An 11,828-nucleotide genomic window follows, 5' to 3' on the forward strand; every position below is an offset into this window, starting at 1 on the left:
ATTTCCAGTCGGCGGGCCAGAGAGGCATATATCTCGCCAAGATGGATCGTAAAACAGACCAAGAATAATCCACCTTGGTCGTACAACCTCTCTCTTGTTGTTGGTCAAAGTGATGGCCGTCCATGCGACCACAGAGATGGGCTAGCTCGCCAATAATCACGCAAGTAGCTAGTCCCCGAAGACAACCACTGCATGCATGTGGCCCAAACATATGTATGGATACGTGTGTTTTTGAGTGACAATGGAATAACTTTGATGTGGCACCGCGATTTCGAACTAGAAATCCCCAAACTGAGTGAGGTTAGGTTGACGATGCATATGTATGTTACACCACACTTTAAGCCAACGATGGGGATTCATGAATGCATGCGTGCATAGTATATGTGCTCAAACTTAATTAGGTCTGAATCTCACCATGACCTATACTACGATAACACGAAACAAATGAAGAATCCGCCATGGTAACCTATCTGTTGTTGGTCAGGTGATCATGAATGCCCACGTGGGCCCACGAATATATAGGCTTGTTGCCAATAAGGATGCGAGGGAGTGTACCTTTCGGAGGCAACCACTACCTGACTATGTATGGAGGTGATGCGTGCATGCATGTTTGAATACGCAACATTGATGTGGTGCGTGTGTCAAAAACCGTACACTAGCTCCCCCCACGGAGCGAGATCGGTTCATGATGTGTCGTTGTACTACCCTCTTCGACTCAATGGGTGGGATTCATATGTACACATGCATGTGGATGTGCTCAAGATGTATCATGCATGTCATCCCAGAGCAAAAATAATAATCCCCTCATAAGTCAAATTAACCTCTCTTGTTGTCAGGCAAAAAGTAGTGATGGACCAAGCGGGCCCACAAATGGAAAGCATCGATATCGCTCATAACCTCTTAAGTGGGTGCGAGAGGACAACCACCACCACTTTGCATGTGGGCCAAACATATATATGTTGAATACCCCAAATGCACAACTTTGATGTGCCACATGCCTCAAAAACCGTAAACCATGCACCCACACAGAGTGAGGTTCATATCAAGTGTACTACATATGATGGTCCCATTCCCCCCTCTTCGCCGCATACTATATGCTCCTGCAGTAATATATCTAACCCAAAAGAATCCTCATCGATGGTGAAATTAATTAACCTCTCCCGATGTAGGTCAAAGTGATGCATGCATGCATCGACGATGGCCTCACGAGCCCACATATGGAAGCGTCACACATGAGTGTCCTAGCTATGATATGCATGTGGCCCAAAAAGGTGTTGTGTGATGTTTGAATAACCAATTTCACAATTTTGATGTGGCACGTTCCTCGAAAACCAAAAAGTCCCGACACTGAGTGAGGTGTACTTGTTCACGGCCGCGTACGTATAGTATATTCCCGTCCCACCTCTTCGATGCATACTATATACCACCATAACACAAAAAAAAGATTCTACCTTCCTGGTCAAATTAACCTCACTGACGGCTATTCGTCAAAGTGATGGATGACGACCTCGCGGGCCCACAGAAAGCGTGACATGCGAGTATCGAGTGTCGTGTAGGACAACCATCGACTGCATGTGGCCAAAACATTTATGTATGACAGGGTTGTGTAATGTTTTAAATAACAATTTCACGACTCTGATGTGGCACCGACCTTTCTAAGAAAACAGCCAACCCACACGGTGGCTCATAACTCGTAGTGTACTGCGAGCCACTCGCCACCCATAGATGCACACACCCACACACACACCGCGGATCTACCGCAACTATGATGCATGTTAAATTAATTATCCCGCGGTGAACATACATGTTACCAAAGGAGGTACATTTTAATTTTAAAAAAATCACAAAGTTCATTAAGATGTTTTAGTACATTGATTGATTGATTTTCTACGGGTATAATGTGCAAAAATCAAATTTGAGCTACATGCACACGTGACAGTGCACCTAAATGGATTGCAAAAACACATGTGTCTCACTGGGTGCACGTTTACTCCCCGTGCAACAAATTTCAAAAATAGAGAATCTTGATTTTTAAATTCTCATACATCCAAAACTTATTTGAAGTTCATGAAACTTATCGTGTTGTCATATGGACACCAATACAAAGTGGCGTTGTACTTTTTTTGTCAAATTTGAGACCAGTTTTGATGTAATCTTAATCTAATTACAGACGGGAGATTATTAATAATTGGGAACCAATATCCCAAATGGATTATTTATTAGAACCATGAGTGCTAGACCAACAATGGATACGTGCCATGCTTCGGTTAAGCTATAAAGCGGCAGCATTAATCATCCAAATAGTAAAACAATATACGTGCCGCCGCGCAACCCGTGTGGCATGTGAGCAGGCGTGAGTTGACGGGACGCGTCCGCCGCGTAGGTAGATAGGGAGGCATGTGTGCAGGTGTGTGAATTGATGGAGGCGTGCTCACTGTGCAGTGTCATCGGGAGGCGTGCGAGTAGCTATGTGAAACTTTGGTAGGCATGCCAGCAGTCCAGTGCACAGACTCACCGGGAGGCGAGCCATCGGTTTGACCGCCGCCCGCCTCTCTCACACAACTCCCACTACTCCATATTCATTTTGTGCCCGAGCGGCCGCACCCCCCATCCTCCCTACGCACACAAAATCCTCTCTCTCTCCGCTTGCATCCTCGACGCCGCTCTCAGTCCTCAAAGCCGTCAGTGTATGAGGATGCCGCCGAAGCACCTCATCGGAGGCAGTGGCGACATCGGGGCTGCTAAAGCACCGAAGCACGGCGTGGTGATGGAGACAGAGGTTGCCGTCACCGCCGGCGAGTTATCGCTGCACCCTGATGTCATCAATGGTGTCGAGCTTCCACAACCAGAGGTAGAGTTTCACACTGACTCCGACGACCACTCCGGCGACGACTCCGACTACCACTTCGGTGACAACTCCGACGACGACGGATAGCTGGTTAGTCATCTATACCCATTTATGTGTCAAATAGATCGTAGGGTTTCTCTGGTTACTGCTGCCTCTCCCTTTTTGGAATAGAAATCCTATGGTTATGTGCTCCCAATCCATGAAATCTGAGTAAGTTTCATTAGATCCTTGTAGTGTATTGATTGTTTGAATGGTACAGGTGATAAGTGATTAGTTGTTTCATCTATGCAAATGATTTTTGCTAGTAGTCTGACTAGGATTAGTGTCCGTGCTAATAATTCCTAGCCAGGGCTTGACAATTGATTTTCAATGACCTACATATGTCTGTGCCATTATTTTCTTCAAGATTGGTCTGTACATAGACGACTGCGCTTAAAAATCAAACAATAATCTCTCGATATGTATAAATAAATAGCCATAAATTCCTAATCCTACTTCACTGCATGTAATCATTGATTTGATACCTAATTTGTTTTACTATTTGTATAGGTGACATTTGACGATGTGGACGGCGAGGATGAAGATGTCCAGAGGAGGTACCACAGGCAAATCCTGAGGGAGCTTTATGCGGGAATGCATAACAGGCATATTAGGACCTGGAACGGCGGCCATGGATGCCCATGTTGCAACCAGAATCTTCATGACGCATATCTAAGTGTTCTGGCAGATGCAAGAGGACAGGTCGTTGGCTCCTTCAAGCAGAAGTATTCTCGCAGGGTGGCGCACGACGTGTACGCCGAGTACCTGGAGAAGCTTTAGGATCGTGCTGGCATGTGAGATGAGATGTGGGATGGATGGAACTATATGTACACTTGAGTATGCTTAATACTGTTGAACTACGTACTACTTATGTTTGAACTATGCTTATCTATGTGTACGCTTATTTTGTATGTCCAAGTATGTTAAATATTTTGCCAAATTTTGGTAAAAATTACAACGGGGGACCAATAAACCAGGACAGAGGTAGTACGTCAATCACACAAGGTTCCCAAAATTGGAACCGTGTGCAATGACTTCCATTTTGCCTGCTGCATCAATCACACACGGTTCGCTCTAGCAAACTGTCGCCCCCAAAATTCTTTGTGGGACAGAAAACCCTCACCACCAAATTCAAAAAAATAAAACCCTCACCATCCGCACGTCACAAAAACACTCACCCCACCTGAGGGAGTCCTGGATTAGGGGGTGTCTGGATAGCCGGACTATACCTTCGACTGGACTCCTGGACTATGAAGATACAAGATTGAAGACTTCGTCCCTTGTCCGGAAGGGACTTTCCTTGGCGTGGAAGGCAAGCTTGGCGATACGGATATGTAGATCTCCTACCATTGTAACCGACTCTGTGTAACCCTAGCCCTCTCCGGTGTCTATATAAACCAAAGAGTTTTAGTCTGTAGGACGAACAACAATCATACCATAGGCTAGCTTCTAGGGTTTAGCCTCCTTGATCTCGTGGTAGATCTACTCTTGTACTAACCATATCATCAATATTAATCAAGCAGGACGTAGGGTTTTACCTCCATCAAGAGGGCCCGAACCTGGGTAAAGAATCGTGTCCCCTGCCTCCTATTACCATCCGACCAAGACGCACAGTTCGGAACACCCTACTCGAGATCCGCCGGTTTTGACACCGACATTGGTGCTTTCATTGAGAGTTCCTCTATGTCGTCACTTTTAGGCCCGATGACTTCTCCGATCATCAACAGCGATGCGATCCCGGGTGAGACTTTTCTCTCCAGACAGATCTTCGTATTCGGCGGCTTTGCACTGCGGGCCAATTCGCTTGGTCATCTGGAGAAGATCGAAAGCTACGCCCCTGCCATCAGGTCAGATTTGGAAGTTTGAACTACACGGCCGCCATTCGTGGAGACTTGATCTTCGATGGATTCGAGCCACAGCCGAGCGCGCCGCATTGTCACGATGGGCATGATTTAGCTCTGCCGCCGAACAGTGCCCTGGAGGACGCACCTGTGTCCGCTCCGACCCCTAGCTCAGAGCCGATCACACCAACCGAGGATGGGTGGTTAGACACCGCCTCGGGGCTGCAATCTCTACGGCGATCGAGCCGAACACCAGCCCTATTCTCTGCGAAGCCCGTGACTCCAAGGAGTCGGACTCCTCTCCAGACCCCGAGCCCTCCGCGCCCTGACCGATCGAACCCGATTGGGCGCCGATCATGGAGTTCACCGCCGCGGACATCTTTCAGCACTCGCCCTTCGGCGATATTCTGAATTCACTAAAGTCTCTCTCTTTGTCAGGAGAGCCCTGGCCGGATTATGGTCAGCAAGGTCGGGATGCGGATGATGAAGAAATTCAAAGCCCACCCACCACCCACTTCATAGCCACTATTGATGATTTAACCGACATGCTCGACTTCAACTCCGAAGACATCGACGGTATGGACGCCGATGCAGGAGACGATCAAGAACCAGCGCCTATAGGGCATTGGAAAGCCACCTCGTCGTATGATATATACATGGTGGACACCCCAAAAGAAGGCAATGGTGATGGAACAACGGAGGATGACCCCTCCAAGAAGCAGCCTAAGCGCCGGCGTCCGCGGCGCTGCTCTAAATCCCGCCAAAACAAAAACGGTGATTCCGGCACGGGGGATAATAACACCCCGGACAGTGCCGAAGACAACCACCTCCAGCAAGATTTAGCACAGGAGGATAGAGAAGCCAACCCTCATGAGAGAGCGGCAGACAGAGATGTCAAGGACGATAATTATATGCCTCCCTCCGAAGACGAGGCAAGCCTCGACGACGACGAATTTGTCGTGCTGGAGGATCCCGTCGAACAAGAGCGTTTCAAACGCAGGCTTATGGCCACGGCAAGCAGCCTCAAGAAAAAACAGCAACAACTTAGAGCTGATCAAGATTTGCTAGCCGACAGATGGACTGAAGTCCTTGCGGCCAAAGAGTATGAACTCGAACGCCCCTCCAAGAGCTACCCGTAGCGCAGGTTGCTACCCCAATTAGAGGAGGAAGCACTTAAACCTACATCACCAATGCATGATGCGGCCGACCGGCCACCCCCTGGCCGCGACAGAGAGGCCTCTCGCCCTCCACTCAAGCCGCACCCCGGCGCCGCTCAAAAACCACCAAGGCATGGGAAAATGCGCCAGACTTGCAAGATATATTGGAGGACAAGGCAAGGCAAAGAAGATCGATCTACGGATCACATGGGCGCCCCACAGCACGAGAGTATACTCATAACGCCGGATACAGTAAATCCGGTCGGGCCGAACACAATAGACAAAGCTCGTTTGAGTTGCGTTGTGATGTAGCCCAATACAGAGGCGCCGCGCACCCACTATGCTTCACAGATGAAGTAATGGATCATCAAATCCCCGAGGGTTTCAAACCCGTGAACATCGAATCATACGATGGCACAACAGATCCTGCGGTATGGATCAAGGACTATCTCCTTCATATCCACATGGCCCGCGGTGATGACCTACACGCCATCAAATACCTCCCACTCAAGCTTAAAGGACCAGCCCGGCATTGGCTTAACAGCTTGCTAGCAGAATCAATTGGTTGTTGGGAGGACCTGGAAGCCGCATTCCTCGACAATTTCCAGAGCACTTATGTGCGACCACCAGACGCCGATAACCTAAGCCACATAATTCAGCAGCCAGAGGAATCGGCCAGATGATTCTGGACACGGTTCCTAACCAAGAAAAATCAAATCGTCGACTGTCCGGACGCAGAGGCCCTAGCAGCCTTCAAGCATATCATCCGCGACGAGTGGCTTGCACGGCACCTAGGACAGGAAAAGCTGAAATCTATGGCAGCCCTCATGACACTTATGACCCGCTTTTGCGCGGGAGAAGACAGCTGGCTAGCTCGCAGCAATAACATGACCAAGAGCCCTGGTAATTCGGATACCAAGGACAGCAGTGGCAGGTCGCGTCGCAACAAGCAAAAGCGCCGCATTAACGGCGACAATGCTGAGGATACGGCAGTTAATGCCGGATTCAGAGGCTCTAAACCCGGTCAGCGGAAAAAGCCATTCAAAAGAAATACTCCGGGCCCGTCCAGTTTGGACTGAATACTTGACCACTCATGCCAGCTACATGGCACCCTCGAAAAACCAAGCAATCACACCAATAGGGATTGTTGGGTGTTCAAGTAGGCAGGCAAGTTAAATGCCGAAAGCAGAGACAAGGGGCTGCATAGCGATGACGAGGAGGAGCCCCGGCCGCCGAACAATAGTGGACAGAAAGGTTTTCCCCCACAAGTGCGGACGGTGAACATGATATACGCAACCCACATCCCCAAGAGGGAGCGGAAGCATGCGCTAAGGGACGTATACGCGATGGAGCCAGTCGCCCCAAAATTCAACCCATGGTCCTCCTGCCCAATCACTTTTGATCGAAGGGACCACCCCACTAGCATCCGTCATGGCGGATTCGCCGCATTGGTTCTAGACCCAATTATTGACGGATTTCACCTCACTAGAGTCCTTATGGACGGCGGCAACAGCCTGAACCTGCTTTATCAGGATGTAGTGCGGAAACCGATTAGGTTCGTTTAAACCCATTTATGACAGGGTTGGCCCACATGTCCGTGCTGACGAGGCAGCTTAAACTAACACATTTTGTTTGACCGTTTACACGAGGGACCCACATCTGACCTTCTATCCTATTATTCCCCCTCAAATCATTATTTTTCCTGAACATTACTTCAAACAGTACTGATGCGTGTTCATCGGTGGTGCCGGTGATGAGCGAGTTGGCCTGCTCCGCCGGACGGGCCGGACGCCGCGCTGGCCTCCGCACAGGTTGGCAGGCTGGCCCGAGCGTGACTCACGAGCGAGCAAGCCGCTGCGCTGGCCTTCACTCGAGCCAGATGGCTGGCCTTAGCGCGGCGTGCGCGAGCAAGCCGCCGCGCTGCCTTGTCAATCTAGCTAGCAAACCTTGCAGACAAGCAGCTGGACGGAGCTATCTTGGCTAGCTAGCGACCGCGAGCACCGGACGGAGCTGGCATCCGGGCTGCCGCAACATGGGCTCCGCACCGCCGGCTGTTTTGACCTCGCCTTCTGCCAGTGGCGGTAGCTGCGTCCCATGGCCGATGATGACTAGGTGGACGGGCCGGAGGTAGGAGGTCACTCGAGGATTTTTGTTGGTAAGAGCATGTACAATGGTTGATAAGGTAGTCTTATCTTAAGTCTGCCACGTATGCAAGTGGTAGTAGTTTCTTGTCATTTTAGTGGTTTCTGGCATTATTAGAGCAAGTACAATAGAGCTGAGTCAGCGGGTTATAAGAAATAAACCACTAGTACATGTTGGCTATAAGATGGGTTGTAGATGACATGGCACTGGCTTATAGCCAGCAGCTGGCTATACTATTAACCATGCTCTTAGGGGTTTCTTGTAAGGAACAATGTACGTACTACTAGCGACAAAAGGCGATTCTAGGTTGCGTTGTACTCCAACGAGTACTGCTAGTGGTCGCAGGAGTGTATACCTCGTTTTGTGGGTTCGATCCTGGCCGAACACATGGCGGCCTTTAAAAAAATAGTACTACTACACTTTGCTGCGAGCCCATATTTTACATGGGTAGTTTGAGTTTTGAAGTCAAACGGACGTGCGGCCCCACAATCTGGGTGCACTGGACATCCTAGCCACGTGTTAGGGTTTTCCTTCCCAGCATCCCGTGGCTCGCATGCTCGCCCTAGCCGCACCTCGCTTGCAGCTTCCAGCTAGTAGCATATTTAAACTAGCGCCTCCCAATTAAGCCTGAGGAGCCGGAAAAGCCTGGCGGGGCATTGGGAACTGTGTAATATGGCTCTGTATGTAAAGTGCTCTAGTACTACTCTGTAGCTTGTGGCGTTGCATGCATGGACTTCACTCCATTATCGTCTCTACTATAAAAGAAATTCCTCTTGCCGTGTTTTTTTTAAACGGAGGAAAAAGCTTTGCTTCATCTCATTCATAAAGAAGGAACTACTAACAAAGTTTGATGAGATCCATTACACCTCCACAAATGGAAGCGAAAAGCCTAGTCTCGCTGTATAAAATAACTCAAATGTTCTGCCCCCGCAGTAATCGTCGCTGATAAACAGGCTGCTAGTGTGTGCGTGAGAGGAGTGGCTGAGTAGGCCAGCTACGTGAGAGGAGCGGCTGAATAGAGCACCGAGAGTACCCACTAGGCCACTACGCATGTGTACTTCCCCTGCATTGATAGTACAGCGATGGTTCTAGAGAACAGTAGTACCCTCCACTTCCAACTGTAGCTCCTTGGCCCTAAGATTCAAGAGTTCAAAACTGGTGTACTATAGTAGACTAGACTAGAAGTACAGTACATCGCACTACTAGTTGAGAAAAGTAGTACTAGTACTGCTACAGTACAAGTACGTACTCCTCCGTCACATAATGTAAGACGTTTTTTGACACTAGTTGGCGTGTACAAAAAATGGCAAAAACATACCCAAAATTTCTTAATCCATGCCAAAAACTACTACCTAGTGCCAAAAATTTCTTACTAGTGCTATTATTTACAGTATAATGCAATCCCATAACGTTCCATAATCCCTTTCTTTCAAAAAAATCACTTCTAGAGAGAAGATTGCTATCTCCACGCGAGCTTCTCATAGGCCAGCGCCACCGCATGCAGTCATGTGAGAGAGAGGGAGACATCCATGCAGCATGCAGAGAGAGGAGAACGCGGGTGGACAGCCAATGGGCTGCATGGGGCATTTATAGCTGCTAACTCCCCCCGTCCATGCACCAGGGGTATTTCCGTCTAGAAAGCATGCAGCGAGCCCCTGCCTTGGTATCCGGGTCTGCTCTTATGCGCAGAGTAAAAAGAATCGGAGGGAGTACTAGTAAATAATAGCCTCACCCATTCGATGAGGAATGATCTATAGTTGGAAGGGATGAGGCCCTGCGGTTACTACACTCTTATCTCCTCCTCGCCAGTTCCCCTCCCCCGAAGAGAAGCCAGTTCGTCGCTGCTCCCATGGATTCGCCAGGCGGTTCTCCTCCTCATCGGGGCTGGGAGACCTTGGACGACGATCCTGTGGGAGAAATCGCACGCCGCTCTGACGTCCTCACCGCCGCAAGACTCGGTGCTTCCTGCACCAACTTTTTCAAGACACTGCTTAAACAGGCCATGCTTGTTGGTCTTCCATGCATCCTCGAGGAGAAGGTTCTTCTATGGGACAATCCTTCGAATAGTCCACCACTCCCTGGCCATGGTTGCACGTTGACTCCGCTAGAGTTGCTGACGTTGAGAGGTAGTCGGATTTTGTCCGATGAGTAGGTCAGTAATGGAGTTTGATCATGTAGTACATAGTTATTCCATTTCCATCCTGTAATTTCTCCGCTGCCCACCGTCTTATATATAGGTCTGGGTCGGTGCCAACGAAGATTGGCTTGCATACCTCCGGCCGGATACCACCATCATTTTGCACAACATCCACAACAGTGCGGCTGTTCCGGTAGACCCCTTCTCCACCACTGGGATCGGACTTCCGGACTGGCTGGGCAAGAATACGTATGATGATGCCTACATGAGATTGAAGAAGATAGCAATTGCAGACCCACCGACAAAGCGACGCGGCTACGATGATTACTATCTCATCGCGGTGTTCGACATAAGGATTGCCATCAATGCAGGAGGCAGTAACGGCAGAGGCTGGCGCATGTTGGCGGCGGCAGATTTGTACCCCTACACGTTCGAAGACGCCGTGTGCCACCTAGGCTGCATCTTCACGGTGACAAGCCAGGGGACTTGTTTCATCTGGTTGACATCCTACGGTACGGGAGATTACAAACGGAATGCACAAACCATCATTTGCATCCCTAACGGTACTCCATTATTTTGCAGGGACCAGTCATCCCCTGATCAAAATAAGATCGCTGATCCTAGATGTGCATTTGCATCCGCGATTCGGTCTAACTTGGAACCTTGTAGCTGACTTTGGCATATTGGGATCAACTATCTTAGCAATCATTACCCATGGTACCACTGATGTGCAACATGGTCACATAATCTACCATGATCGAACCATCACCATCTACCCAGGTATTCCATTTTTTAACCCTCTCGCCTTCTCTTTCATTGTTGTACTAGTAGTATACTTTGTAGTACTAGTAGGAGTACTTTTTACCTTGGAGGACGCGTATAGCTAGCTAGGCCCTTGAAGACTTGAACCCACTAGCTGCCACCATTTTTGTTTTTCCATGTCTTACTATCTCATCCATGTAGCCAAGAGTGGCTATATATTATAAGTCAGTTATTTTACTTCCTCTATACCGGAGTAGTACTATTTGCTGCACAGTATTACTGACCTCCACATTTGAGCACAACATTATTATGCATGGACCTTGACTATGTACGTCACCATGTGTCCAGATCTGGGATGCCGCATGTACCAGATGAACGGCACCGAGTTCGACCCCCATGATGCTACGTGGGTGCCGAGGAACACTCTTGGAGAGTACTCGCTTTTCATCGGGGACAGCTACCCCATTGTGAAGCGGATGCCACCTTCCGTGCACAACACGGAAGGCCTGCCATTCATGAAGCATGGTTGTGTCTTCAGTGCGCACCGCCGGATGAACGACATGCTGGGACACGCTATCCTTGATTTATGCCGCTTCAGCTTGGATGAGTCTCCATCGTGTGGAACTGGACTAGAAAGCTGCGACAATGGTTCCCGTTGCCCACCGCTATGGATCGTGCCATCTATGAAGAACACCTGGGACTGGAACCTGGAGGAGGACATGTAGCCCATCTATAACGTGTATGTGGAGTACGGTAATTGTGAACGGTAGCGCTGTGAATATATGTAGACTAGTCATGCACAAATTTATCACATGAGTTGGAGATGAACTTGTGTGGCATACTGGCATTTGTCCTTTAGAATTTATTACTAGTAAATGTGTTATGTGTACGTGCAACTTGTG

The sequence above is a fragment of the Triticum aestivum genome, chromosome 5A, assembly GCF_018294505.1.
Source record: "Triticum aestivum cultivar Chinese Spring chromosome 5A, IWGSC CS RefSeq v2.1, whole genome shotgun sequence".
Classification (NCBI taxonomy): domain Eukaryota; kingdom Viridiplantae; phylum Streptophyta; class Magnoliopsida; order Poales; family Poaceae; genus Triticum; species Triticum aestivum.